Source organism: Oreochromis niloticus, linkage group LG2 (genome assembly GCF_001858045.2).
Source record: "Oreochromis niloticus isolate F11D_XX linkage group LG2, O_niloticus_UMD_NMBU, whole genome shotgun sequence".
Lineage (NCBI taxonomy): Eukaryota > Metazoa > Chordata > Actinopteri > Cichliformes > Cichlidae > Oreochromis > Oreochromis niloticus.
Genome location: NC_031966.2, coordinates 801,739 through 813,302, shown reverse-complemented (window position 1 = coordinate 813,302; position 11,564 = coordinate 801,739). Strand labels below are relative to the sequence as shown.

General features: G+C 41.9%; 1 long non-coding RNA gene across 2 annotated transcripts; it reads left to right on the top strand.

The window, feature by feature from the left end:
* The first annotated feature begins 3,220 nt into the window (after positions 1-3,220).
* On the top strand, positions 3,221-6,516 carry LOC112847537 (uncharacterized). Of its 2 annotated transcripts, none has more exons than XR_003221124.1 (3): positions 3,221-3,473; positions 3,574-3,860; positions 3,937-6,516. It is a non-coding gene; the product is annotated as an uncharacterized LOC112847537 (long non-coding RNA). The 2 variants fall into 2 exon arrangements; XR_003221122.1 differs by having other exon boundaries at positions 3,574-4,452; positions 5,193-6,516.
* Positions 6,517-11,564: the final 5,048 nt, after the last annotated feature.

The window sequence follows — 11,564 nt, the reverse complement described above, 5'->3', positions numbered from 1 at the left end:
GTAAGAAACAACCTGACACATAGACATAAACACTCACACACTCACCCAACATGGACACACAGAACTGTACACAGTACACACACTCACACTCCCCATACATACTCTATACTCACTGGTCCAGGCACCAATTCAATTCAGTTTTATTTATACAGCACAACAACAGTCGCCTCAATGTGCTTTATATCATAGGCCCTACAATAATACATACAGAGAAAACCCAACAATCATATGCAAGCAAGCACTTTGGCAACAGTGGGAAGGAAAAACTCCCTTTTAACAGGAAGAAACCTCCGGCAGAACCAGGCTCAGGGAGGGGCGGGGCCATCTGCTGCGACCGGTTGGGGTGAGAGAAGGAAGACAGGATAAAGACATGCTGTGGAAGAGAGACAGAGATTAATAACAAGGATGATTCAGTGCAGAGAGGTCTATTAACACATAGTGAGTGAAGAAGAAACACCCAGTGCATCATGGGAATCTCCAGCAGCCTGATCCAGCCCCAACATCCTTAAATGCCTGTTTCTTTTATGTTGTGACTGTCTCTCCACATAAGCAATATGAACTGTAGCGAGATATGACGGCCCATAAGTGCAAGATGTTCCTGGCTTACAGCATAACCAAGAAAATTACATGGCATAAACAACAATCTTCCCTTTTTCCACTGGTTTAGCACTCTAACCAGTATTATTGACATAGTAAAGTATAAATGTTGCTTTTATTTAATAAATAAAGACTTTCACAAGAAAAGATGCCTTACAGATCCTCAGCATAGTCACACAGTGTAAATTGTTGTTTGGTTTAGCTAACTGACCAGTGAAATAACACTAGTGTTAGCAGTGAGGTTTTTTACATGTATTATTACATAAGTATATTTCATACATAACAGCACAGAGGAGAGCAACAGTGAAAAATAACCCTACATTACAAAATGTTCTTCTTTTTTTAAACAGTATTTGATCTACACACACAGGATCATTAGAGATCTCGCTTCTCCTTCCATAAAGATAGATGAGATAAACACAAATATGAACATAATGAAAAATAATATGCTGTCTAAGAGCCAGAAATAACATTTCCTGAGGCGTACACAGAGGTTCGTTTCCCCAACGCTGCCACTTCTCTGCAGCATTGACTCCACTCACAGTTTCAGCTGAAGGCTGGAACACATAACCTCTGAAGTCTATCAAGGCCACGTGCACACAACCCCATCACAGGTCCTTATTGCAGGGCAGTGCTTATTGGTGGAAATGAGTGACAATTATCTGCACCAATTCCCTCCTATTTGATTGAATTCTGTCTCTCTATAACCTGTCCCCTTGCTATTAAACCACCTGCCACAGCAGTGATCTCATCACCATAGACTAATAGTGTAATCTTCCAGAGCAGGGTCTAATATCAATGAAAGCACAGTGATATTCATGTAAAATCCATTACTGCCTGTATCATTCTTCACTGGCCAGCAGTATTGGACACATTAGTATAGTGCTGCAAATTGTATTAACTGACCACGGGTTAATGAATTTTGGGGCAAGTACAGTTGTAGGCAGTGCATTTGTACTAGACATGAGTGGAAGTCTGCTATTGAAAGGCAGTACAGCTCCTGTAGCTATTCTCCATCAGCTGCCTGTTTAGACTATTATTTCTACCAAGTACAAATAGAAATAAGAGGGTCAAAGGGTTTTTTTTTTATCTTCAGTTAAAGGATTGCAAATATTCTGCCAATAATAATATCAACACAGTGATGGGTTGACATTGTTGAGTGCAGAGATCATGTCATAGATGAATTTTGACATCAAATCCAGTCTTGCAGGAAACAGATTAGTTTCAAAATAAAGCCTCTAAAATTGTGAGATGTCTATATATTTTTTTCTTTCTGCTATTCTTAGCTTGTAGACTGAACATGTTCCACGTGACTGTTGAAAAAAGTCAAACGAGAACATCTGGCACTGGCTGCAGTTGATCTTGTCAGTCAGATACAGGCCTTTTACCCAGGACACTGCGCTTTATGTTGTGTTCGGTTAGGCATTTATTGCTCTAAGATTATATTTATTTATTTTTTGCTTTCTGTAGTTTCATTTCTCTCTTTTAGGACATTAGGTTTAAATAGACCCACTGATATTCTTCACCAAATTTCTTTTGCTGGATGACCGTTGGATGACTGTAGTGCTGCCGAGTTTGATTCCAACCACTGCAGGAGAGTACCTTTAATACCTATAGCATGCTCTAATTGCTGTAACTAAATATGGTCTATGGTCAACAGTATCGAACAGGGAACTCATGCAAACATGGGGAGAACATGTAAACTCCACACAGAAAGGCTCAGCCAGGTGATGGAGTCGAACTCAGGCAGCAGTGCTCATCACTGCGCCGTACATGTTGCTGTAATACAACAAGGTGTAGTATGTGTGATTTTAGTTTCCTGTCCCTGCAGAAGTTTCACCTTTGACATTAGAGTGGACTGAAATGGTTCATAAATCCCACTTTTCAACATGAGCTGCTCCACCGCCTGAGCTACAGCCGCTCCATCACCTTTTCACTGTGTAGCATCACCACAGATCACCGTGCACCAGAATGCTTTCTAACCTTCTAAACTTATCAGTTACCAACTCTGCATAACTCACACCCGTCAGTGTTGTTAAATATTATTGATTACATTCAGAGTCTTCAGGCTGTGATGGCAGTGGTGGAGTTAGAGCCATCACAAACACATTTCTGCATTAGTGACTGAATGAAGAACCACACACATACTGCCTGACAACATGAGGTGCTGTGTAATGACCAGTGTTCATTTGGACAGCGCATTTTGATGTAGTTTGAGTCATAATTTAAATCTAAATTTAAGATTATTGTAGACTTCATCTAAAGTTGGTCCAGTTTACTCAAATATAAACTGTAAACATTTGTTGTGTTTCCTGTGAGTTCCTTATTTTAAATCAATAAACAAACATGTGGCCTTCTCATGACATTTACCATCGTTTATTTGTTGAGTTCAGGGACTTTGTTATTCAAGGTTTGGTGTGAGTGCCTAATAGTGTAAGTGTCCCTATAGACTCGCCTACATGGTGATGAGAGCAGCTACAACAGGATGAACAAAATAATTATCTCAGGTAATGTTGAACTTTTGGGAATAAAAACAAGCCAGTTTGTTTATCCATTTAGCTAATGTCACAGGTTGGGCTTTACTGGTTTCTCAGCTTTTTTAATTAAAGACCTGAAAATGATCCCAGCGTAGTCTCACAGGCACGCTATCACACACACCGGTCATCACTCTGTGATGTCACACATCTGTGATTACTTCTCTCTGCTGGTGTTAATAACTTTGTTTTTAGTTTGACGTCTCCTAGCAGTAAAGAGAGCGACGCTGACGAGACTCCTGGGTTTCATCTTTGCCTCATGGATGAGTTTGTGGGGGAAGGGACTAAGACACAAGATGAGGAGGCAAGGAAACAGACTGAGGATGCAGAAGGATGTAGAAGGTTGAGAAGTTAAACTCATAGAGACAGGCTCATTAATCTCATGTTTTCCTCTCAAAGACTTGTTAAATATCAACATTTCTTTCTTCTTTTGCTTCCTCAGAGGCATCCGATGGAAGACAAAACACTGCTCAGTAGACCATTTAACACTTTATTACTGTCGTGGTCTCTGTGCCTCCCCGGCCAGCCCAGTGTGGCCACAACTGTTTGTTGTTTTGCTCTCCTCGCCTTGCTCTCTCTCCTGTGTGTCTGCCTGGGCGGAGCTCAGATCGGGCTCCGCCCTTGGCCTACGCACCTGCAGCTGATCACCGGTGATTTGCAGTTTGATCTCTGGCTCTTCTTAAGGTAGGGGCTCTGAGCTACTCGTCGCTGGAATATTGAGTAACTCTCGTTCGTATTGCCTGGCTCTATATCGGTTCTGTTGTTCCCGTGCTTGGCTTGGATTAATCCTCGTCTCTGTAAATAGGTTTATCTGGATCTGCCCTCATTGTGACCCCTGGACCCCGTGTCCGAGTTTTCTCAGTCTGTGCCTGAGTCCGTTCCACCGCCGTGACAATTACTTCTAAGGGAGATGTGTCCTCCATGACACGTTGCTGTGGATCTCAAAATGGTCAGAGGCCACAGCTGTCATTGGTTAAACAAAATACACATTAGAAGAAACGACTGACAAGTTTCCATTTCTGTGCCAGCATTTGTACGTCGTACTTTGGGCCTTTGGGTATCTGTGCAGCTCAGATCTGGACCAGAAGAGTTTGCTGAGACTATGGTGGAGATTTTCAGTCCATCTCAAAGAATATTTGGGACAATTTTGGAAGTCTATAATTAATACAATGAGGATGGAGAGCTGCTGGACTCATAGTGAGACAGTAGACTCGATACGTATCATCTCCTGAGTTCTACCTTTGCTGGGTTACTGTAGAACAGGGGTGTCAATCATGAGGACCGGGGGCGAGAATGAGCCCAGCAGAGACTCAAATAAGAGGTAAGGCTTACATTTTGGACTTTTAACTGCATTTCTACAGCTTTTACCACTTTTCCTATTGATGAAGAGGTCTCCCATGGCCATTTATACCACACTAAAGTCACTGAGTAATAGAAAAACACAATTACTGTAATTACATTATAGAATAGCTCCGTTTCCTGTTGTATTTATCAATGAATCCACAGTCAAAAAATTTAAAAAGGACATTTTCAAATGTTACTTTATAATTTATAATTACAGGACAGTTGGTGAATCACCAGAACTTTACTATAATTATATTTCTATCTATTTAGCCCAAACAGCTGACAGATGTTCTTCAGTTACTGCAGCAGCTTTTCTTTAAGCCCTTTATAAACTGCAGTTATCTGAGGGATTCAGTGTGTAGTTATACTATTCTGACAGTAGGGGGAGTTTCACTGGTCACCTAAGATCAAAGCGGGCAGTGTGTAGCACATAAACTCAGACTCTTCTGCTGTAGAGAGCGTGCTCATGTTCTGCCTCATGTCAAACATGTCGAGCATGAGGCCAGTCTGAGGATGTGGGGGACGTTGCTCAGCTAGATGTCCAGTCACATGAGTTGGGGTGTCCTGTTGTGGGAGCTTTGGGAGTGTGGGGTAACAGGTCAGTCTGTTCCACGCTGCTGTGAGAGCTTTTCATTGACAACACTCATAATTTTTAGTCTTTGTCCGTATGAACACCCAGAAACTCTGTCCATAAGAGTTATATCTCTATTTTTACAGATGATGTGGTCCCTGTAAGCCTGATTAAGCAGTGGCCTCTACCTTCAGATCAGGATTCAGCACTTGTGTGTTTTTTGTTAACTACGTCCTGTCCAACAGCTTTACAAAGAGAAATGATCTGATGCTCTGTAGTCCCAAACAAATTTGCATTGACACCATCCAGGCTGCTCTTGTTAGCCACTTTCTCTGTTCTTGTATTGTTTTTACATATGTATGGTGTGACCATGCCAAACCTTTTTTTAAAAAGCTTTGGTTTATTGCTCTGCTCTTCCCTTTGTGTGACTCTTCTCACCTCGGACCAAATATCTGCTCATTCCCTTTCACTCTGTTTCTGCTATTAAAGCTCTTTAAAGCTGGCACTCCTCAGCTCAACTTTTCCCTCTCTCTCTCTCTCTCTCTCTCTCTCTCTCTCTCTCTCTCTCTCTCTCATATATTGCCTCACACTCTCTCCTGCTGGGATATGGTTGCCATGACAACACAGGCCTGCTCTGCTGGATGGTACTTAGACTAAAAGGCTATATAAGTACGTTTGTGACCATTTCTGTGTCAGTACGTTCAGAATCACATGCATGCCTGTGTTACTGAATGTGATAATAAGTTTGTGTAATAGTACTTTGTTCTGTTTACCAGCTTGTGGAGTGACGTGGTCTAGAAGACCACGCTCTCTTAGTCTCATCTTTCATTTTCATCCTCTACCTCCTTCCCTCCTTAGCTCTACTTCCATTCATCTGTGTGGCACACTAGCGTTAGCAGCAGCTTGGCAAATAGCTGATGTGTCCCTACACCATGCTGAGAGGCCTTTTTCCCCCACGATGACAGCAAGAGAGCAATATGCTGCATATGCCACACTTAGTTTCAGTTTGTTCAGTTTAAATTGATGGAAAAATATAGATTTCTACGATCAAATATAGTAACAATTAGAGTTGCATGTCTCGAGACCACTTTTACGTGGTCTTGGTCTCAACTGACTTTGGTCTCGGTCTTGCTCTCTCAAATCGACATAGTGTTTGGGAGATTTGGAGTCAACCATCAGCGGAGCGGGGGGGTGGCTTACTGGGCTTAAGCCCGGGTCATTTTTTTCAGAAGCATGGGGTCTTTTGGAGTGTAATTTGTTAGTTAGCCTGACTGACAACTGTATAAAACAAAAGCAACACACGAAGCACAGAGCGCACCGTCGTAAATTTCCCCTAATTTTGGTATGATCCGAGCTCAGGCACTGGGCGACTGAGCGCAGCACACATGTGAGCGAGGGGGGAGAAGCTGCTGCCTGCGAGTTTGCTGCAGACAGAGGAGAGCTTAAGTTTGACCAGGTACCAAAACAAATCATTCGTACTGTACAAATAATATAAATATGACTGTGTATCACAAAAGATTGATATAAACTGATTACTTGGTTGCGTTACTTGCTCTTCGAGTGAATCAACAAATAGATAAATAAAAAGCCGAACGACAATGCTAATTTTTTTTTTTTTTTTTTAAAAGAGAGTCTTAGCTTACAGTTCATATTTTCAGTTGTTACCCTCCACGGCTAAACAAACTCTCTAAATCTGTTTCAGTTATGTACTGATGTAAACAACAATGGACATAAGGAGCTTCTTTCAAAGAAAAAACTCGGGTAGATGTTATTTTATATATTATGCTTTGTATGTTGTTCAGTATATTTCTATGCAAAACAAGAGGAATTTCAATACACAGCAGTATATTCACAGCTGAAACCAGATATTTACACTTTAGGGAGAAAACATGAAAACACTTTTTTTTTCTTTTTTTTTTTTTAACTGTTAAACATCAATTTAGAGTAAACTTGTTTTGTTTTAGATAAATATTGAAATATCTTTTGAATTAGTTAAATGTCAGAATAAAGAGAGACAGAGCTGTCTATTTTTTATCACTTTCATCAAATTTAGGAGTACATATACACTAAGTTTATTGTTAATTAATAAGAAAACTCCAGACGATTCCATTCTGAGCTGAAGAAGCTTCTGATTGGTAAGTAGAGTCCATGTGAGTAAATTGGTGGCACACCTGTGGATCCATATAAGGCAAAACACAGAGCCTGTTTCTTTGACATGGGAAAATCAAGAGATATCAACCAAAACACCAGGAAAAGAACTGTGGAGTTCCATAAGTGTGGCTCAAGTTTGAATACAATTTGGTGCCATTTGCACTTAAGAAATACAGACGATTTCTCTCTTTACTCTTAAAGTTAACAAATATGTTTTTATATTTATCAAACTAAAATAATAAACATTTAGTCTGATTTGCTGTTACAATTAAGTGTTTGTGTTTTTATCTGAAGAGTGTGTAAATATCTGGTTTCCACTGTATATTTGAGGATGTTGGTGTTTGGCTTGATTGTCAGCACAAAGAGGGAGAGAGGAGCAGAGAGGGAGAGAGACCTTTGACCTTTAACACACCTTTATTACATCAATACTTCAACTCACAACCATAACTGAAAATGAATGCCAAATCAACATATGAACAACCCTCCCCTCCCACCATCAACCCCACCCAAATACAATAAACACAGAAAACAAAACAAAACCAGAAAACACTCCATTCGGCTCTTTTCAAAAATTCAAAACTAAATTATCATCAGTTATTTTGCACAAAACTCCATCAATGCCCCAAATAGAGACAAACTCTCCAATGTTGGACATCATCCTGTAATAAACAAACTCTTTCAAACGTGCACCCACTAACCCTTTAAACATAAGTTCTAAATTAACAGATCCTGTTCCCTTCATTTTGTTCCTCCTTGTGAGCCATATACTCATCTTCGCCTGACCTATTAAAAAATTAATCAAGCAAACCTTCCTACGCTGCACTGCAGAGTACCTCGGACCCAGGATAAAGAGACCCTCCTCCAAAACACTCAAGGCCAGCAAGCCACTGCCGCAGCAATGAAAACAGGCCAGCTAGCCTGGAACAGCCAAGCCACAGGTGCTTCAGTGTTTCCTCAGTCAGACAGAAAAGACAGTGGGTCCCTGTTCGTGGATCCATATGTGCCACGTGTCTGTTCGTAGCCACGGCCCCATGCACTATTCTCCACTGGAGATCCGCACTGCGTTTCTCTATGGGAGGTTTGTACAGGGACCTCCAGCTGCTCCTCGGAGATGACCCCGGAGCCAACACACCTGACCACTTCGACTCCAGAACACCAGCCAACAATCCCCTGTTCAGCACCTTTACAGCCACCTCATATATAGCCTGTTAGATTTGTATTGTTGATTGTCATTTATGCTTAGAAATATCTACTTATATATTCTTAGAGTTTTATAATTGGGTGTAGATTGGTAGAGGTTTGATCCTTAATAGTCTGCAAGCTTTGTGTGCATTCCAGAGCTCTCTGACTTTCACACCCACATTTTAGGAGCATGGGAGAGGTCGTACCTTGTCTTATTGTTTTATGGTAGGATAAACGTATCTATATCTGTTTTAGGCTAAGTGCCTTTTGTTTAGATGGACGGCTCTGGGGAGTCTTCCTGGGGTCAGTTTGACCACACACACGGTATTCTTTGTTCACATGTATACCTATATAGGAGGTCATATGTTAATGAACCTATGCATATTCATGTAACCACAATAAAAGAGCAGTGTTACGGGAGAGCGGACGAGAGCAACTGGGGTCAAGCGAAGGAACGGCGCCTGTCCAGTTCTCTCCCGTGCACGTGAAACATAAAGAACTTGCCTACTCGTGTGTTGCTTGCTGTGTAATTACATTGCCTTCAACGTTCCAGCGAATAGGTTCAAGCTACGAACCTATCATAGCCTTCTTTGAAATCCTTGACAGGTCACCCAGAACAGGTGTTCGAAAGGAAAGAAGAGAGCCTCCCTCCTCATCCTGCTCCCCAACTGCAGCACAAACGGACAGCGAAGGGAAGTCAGCTGAACTTGGTTGACCACCTTTAGAGCGAGTCCCCAGCGCAGCCCTTACGAGTCCCGGAAGACCACCCATGACTTCTTCCACCAGCTTCTCCAGAAAGCGCAGAGACCTGATCCCAGTCTCCTGAGCCAACTTGGCAGCAGTTTTCCAAGGCCAAGTCCATCGAGACAACCGGGCAGCAATCTTTTCAACAACACCCTCCCAGTTCTTCCCCTGAAAAGCATCAGTTCCCCAAAACACCCCCAAACACTTCAGTCCCTCCCTGTTCCACTGTAATTCTGCCGGTAACACTGGCTCCTCTTTATCAACCCACCCTCCCAAAATGAAACCTTCACACTTTGACCAGTTAACCTTCGCGGAGGATGCTCGCTCATATAAGTCCAGTGTCTTTCTGAGTGTTTTAATATCACATTGACTGGTTATAAAAACCGTAACATCAGCATAAGCTGACAATTTTACTGGACTTCCTGCTTCGTCAAAGGTAAAACCTAAGAGTCCCTGTCTAAGATGGTGTGAAAGGGGTTCAATGGCCAGTGTATACAACATACCAGAAAGAGGGCACCCCTGCCTGATGCCCCTCTGAGCTGGAACAGGCCGATTTAACCCTCCCCCTACCTTTAACATGACAGCAGCGTTTGAATACAACAATTTGATCCAAGAAATGAAAATGTTCCCAAACCCAAAAGCTTCTAAAGTGATCAACTCTATCAAAAGCTTTTTCTTGATCCAGAGATAAAAACCCCACATCCAAGTCCTTGAGCTTGGCCAGATCAATAATGTCTCGAATTTAAAAACAAGTTGTCCATAATAGTTCTTTCAGGGACACAGTATGCTTGATCCACATCAACAATCATGTCAATACAGGTCTTCAACCTGTTAGAAAGACATTTCGCAAGAATCTTGTAGTCCGTACAAAGCAAAGAGACAGGCCTCCAATTTTTGAGCAAGCCCAGGTCCCCTTTCTTTGGCAGTAAAGTCAAAACTGCCCTTGTGCAACTTGTTGGCAAGATCCCAGTGGTCATACAGTACGTGAAAACATCATAAATGTCCTCTCCTATCAGCGACCAGAATTTTTGGTAAAATTCTGCAGGAAGACCATCAACTCCTGATGACCGACCACCGTTGAGTTGTTGAACCGCTGAAGACATCTCCGCAAAGGAAATAGCAGACTCCAACACAGCTGATTCAGCCTCATCCAGCCGTGGCAGCCCCACCAGCATCTTCGTCACACATTCAGGGTCACACGCGTCAGCACTAAAAAGGCTGGCATAAAAGTCAATGGCAAGCTTCCTCATTGCCACCGAGTCAGATGTCACCTTCCCATCTGGAAGCCTCAAGTACAACATTTGGTGTGACTCTCGAACCCTTTTCTCCAGCTTAAAAAAGAACCTTGTTGGGGCATCTATTTCCTTAATAGCAGAAATCCGAGTCCTAATAAGAGCACCCTTTGCTCTCTCGTGAAGAAACTTGCCCAAAGCCTTCCTCCTACTGTCCCAGGTATTATTTGTATTGACCGTCCCACTTATAATCTCAGTCTCTAGCCTCTTGAGCTCTTGTTCTAAGTCCTCAAAGTAGTCTTTAACAGTGGTCGTTGCATGTGATGTGTATTGTTGACAAAAAAGCTTTATCTGTGTTTTCCCCACCTCCCACCATTGAGCCAAATTGCAAAAGTCAATCTTCCTTAGTTTCCAGTGGCACCAGAAGTCAGAAAAAGCTCGACAGAACTCTTCGTCATGAATCAGCTGCACGTTAAAGCGCCAGTGCGAACAGATGTTAGAATGCATCAATAAAGAAATATCTGCAGTCACCAAATGATGATCAGAAAAACCAACAGGTGAAATCTCTGCTTTTAGTCTATTATACGTCTGGTTGATATATAATCTATCAAGCCTAGCTGCCTTCACATTGCTCTCAGAGACACTTACATATGTATACTGTCTGGTTGTAGGATGGAGCTTTCTCCAAACATCAGTCAAATCATTCTGAAGAATGACTGTAGACAAAAGTGAACCCGAAGGTGGGCGGGGCTCTCCTATGTTTCTGTCAACTGAAGGGTGGGTTGTGCAATTCCAGTCCCCTCCCACCACTATTATTGAAGCACTGTTTAATTTTGATAACTCATCAGTAATTTTACGAAATAATCGCACAAGACCCGCAGCTGAGTTATGGGCATATACATTCATAAAAACAAAAGATATTCCCCTGATGGTTGCTTTAACCACCTGTGCCCTTCCCTGCTCTATCTCACAGACAGAAACGTGACAGGTGAAGGTGCCTAGAAAATAAAATTGCTACACCAGCACTGAGGTTGGTACCATGACTTAACCCTTGGATGCACAACCTACCAATACCTACACTCTTTCACGAGTGGGGTCAAAAATGACCCCAAATAGAAACAATGCATTTTGCTATAAACTCGGTTGTTATTCTTCAAAATCTTTAAAAAGAAGAGTTGTAACATTCTAATATTTGAGGTATTCCTCATA